The following is a 3,074-nucleotide window of genomic DNA, read 5'->3' as shown; positions in this document are numbered from 1 at the left end:
CACGTACCAGATAGTTTACGTTTAATTTAGTTGCAATACTCCTCAATAGGAGCTTGTGGTGGTTCGACGTCAGTGTGCAGTGTGTGTGTGCAGTGTGTGCAGTGTGTGCAGTGTGTGTGCAGTGTGTGTGCAGTGTGTGTGCAGTGTGTGTGTGCATACAGTCAGGTGGGCGATTGACGGCTGATTGATTTGCACGCGAGCCTCCATTATAGCTAGCTATACACGGCGGAGGATATTGCTAGCAGGATGTGGGCGGGATAAGTGCTGGCTTTGTACTTAACTCCAGTCTTAAGTGGAATAGATCTAACGTTGTGTTGTTGTTATATGTAATTATTTAGAGGAAATAGAGGTTTTTAAAGGTTAAAGCTACTCGTAAGAATGGTTTTATATACAGTGTGTTTCATTAGAACCATGTTATCATCAGCATCTGTAGAATTTGTTTTTTATGGCCAAATGTAGCAGCTGATCTAAGGCTTGTAACGAGAAATTAAATTATGATACTTACCAGGAAACACACGGACAATAGTTATTTTTTTTAAACTACGCAGTAGTAGATACCATGAAAATCGTACGAAAGTACCTTTGATGCGTATAGTACGGTTGTACCGGTTGAGCCATTTCTCCCAGCGATAACATAATATTTCTCTTACGAAAATGACAATTCGCTGCCCATGGTTGTCATATTTTTCATTTTTGCCCAGGGACTAAACATAGCGATAAAAGAATATTTGTAATGCAAAAACTACATGATATTATAGCTTTGAATGGATACTGTACTTTATTCAGTCGGGCAGTAAGTGTTCGTCGAGCGGCGCGCGATGCGATACGACGTGACGGACGTGACAGTGTACAAACAATTAAACACGACGTGACGATTTAAAACTTTACACTGAAGATACACTTATATTATAGAGTTTAAATGAAACTACACGTTATTGAGTGAGTGAGTAGTAGTAGTTAGTATTCTTGTGTGATATAGTTGGTGTTGATGGATTTTTTTACCGAATAATAATAATAATAATGCCTTCTTGATTCATTTAGTGTTCATTCCATTTTTCATTGTAGGTTTTGTTGAAACTAGGCCATAGTGCAGGAATTGTTTATGATGGCCAAGTGTGTAAAAAATTTCAGGTTTTAGGATACTGTATCAAAATGACCGGTGGAAATATTTTAGTGCAGCTGAATTAAAAAATAACAATAACTTTTTGACTCTGTCTTAGAGTCGAACACGAGACAGTGCTAAATCATTCTGTACCTCTGATACCCGAAGATATTGTGAAGGGTCAGAGCCCATTCGTCCCCTAAAATTCGTCCCCTAGTATAAAAGTTGTAGATTCGGCCCCTACATAGGTGCCCATTGGTCTCCTGGTAGGGGACCAATTAATATTTTAATAAAAAATATTATTTTTAAGGTACCCATTCGTCCCCTCTAATATATATACAATATAAGTTAAAGATTCGGCACCTATTTAGGTGCCTATTGGTCCCCTGAGATAAAATTTGCTATATTTTACATAAGAAACGGTTAACATAATACACTTGTGAACAGTTTATTAACGGAATTTATTGAATAAATCATAACAGATCATTGAAAAAAGAGCTATGATGAATGATAATCCATCGTTGATTTATCTAGTCTTCAATAATTACTGTGATTTTAGTATTTTTTTTGTACTGTTATATTTTTTTAGATTTAAGCTATTATGATTTTGCATGTATGTAGTTGGTAAATATACAAAAAAATAAGAAGTAATTATTTACTGTTGATATGTGTTCTATTTTTTTCTGCATATTTTATATTTAATGTTGATTTATATGATGGTCAATCAAGACTGATTTTTGTAAAAGAGTTGTATTTTGTTAGTTTCTAGGACATTGTGATTTTGTATGTGTTAATCTTATTCGAAATAAACATGATATCTACGGAAATACTATATTTTTTATTATAGCCTTTTCTGCGCGACTGTACCAGGACTACCAAGCTGCAGTATACACATATACATGTACTTATATTAGAAGAATGAATAAAAATAAATATTCTTCAGGGGACGAATGGGCCCCTCAAAAGTTCCAGGGGACGAGTGCGCACAGGGTGCGAATCTTAGGAGACGAATGGGCTCTGACCCATTGTGAAAGTGGAATATTCACAGTTTGGAGGTTGTTCAAACAATGTTGGCACAATCTGAAATAATTAACAAGTATATTCTATTCGGAGTTAGTGAATGAGATAGAGAGAGAACAGCCGTGAGTCAACAGCGAGCGATATTAATGAGAACTTTATTAATATTCTCATCTCAGCACACACTTAGATAAACCATTATGAAGTACACACTAAAGGGACATAAATATACATTAGAACAGTTAGTTTTTATTGTGACACTGTAACACATGACATGATAAAAAAACTATCTCCTCACAGGTAACTAAACATGGCTGAGGTCTGTAGATGTGTAATAATTCAAATTCAAATTTGAACTGTGATCCTTGAGACTAGTACGAAGTATGTATAATATAGTAAAAATGTTTTTAGTATAAAAAATCATCTTTGCTGTGGTAGTATTCAGCAAAACGATTCCGATCTAATGACGATCCAATTTCAATCTCAGAAAATTTTGAAATCTCAGTGCTGTAATTTTTAATGCCAAAAATTACATGAATTTTCTCCAGGATAATTCTCATTATCAGTATTTTGAAAAAGTCTGCTCTAATACATAATGAAGTTTAGAAAGCGAATAGAAACACAAGGTAAACTTTTAGCTGTTATTAATTAATATTGAATAATATAGTGCTTAATAAAGCGAGCCAACTAAATTGAAGTAGCGGCGTTATTCCATCGCCTGAATATACATCATTACAGCGCGGTAACCAACAGTGTGTACGGAGCTTTATGTGCAGTGTGTACCGGCCTTAATGTTGCACAACCTCATTAGGGCTGTTTAATATTAGCGAGGAATAGATAGAGAATGTTTAATCCTTGGTTTTATTTAACGTTGTGGCTTTATTGTTACTATAGGAACCTTTCTGATAAACGTGATTCTAGGCTTAGCGGTTTGGCTGTGCGTTGATATATCAGT

Source organism: Anticarsia gemmatalis, chromosome 7, assembly GCF_050436995.1.
Source record: "Anticarsia gemmatalis isolate Benzon Research Colony breed Stoneville strain chromosome 7, ilAntGemm2 primary, whole genome shotgun sequence".
NCBI classification, from domain to species: domain Eukaryota; kingdom Metazoa; phylum Arthropoda; class Insecta; order Lepidoptera; family Erebidae; genus Anticarsia; species Anticarsia gemmatalis.
The sequence above is the reverse complement of the archived record's forward strand: the minus strand, read 5'-3'. Positions refer to the sequence as shown.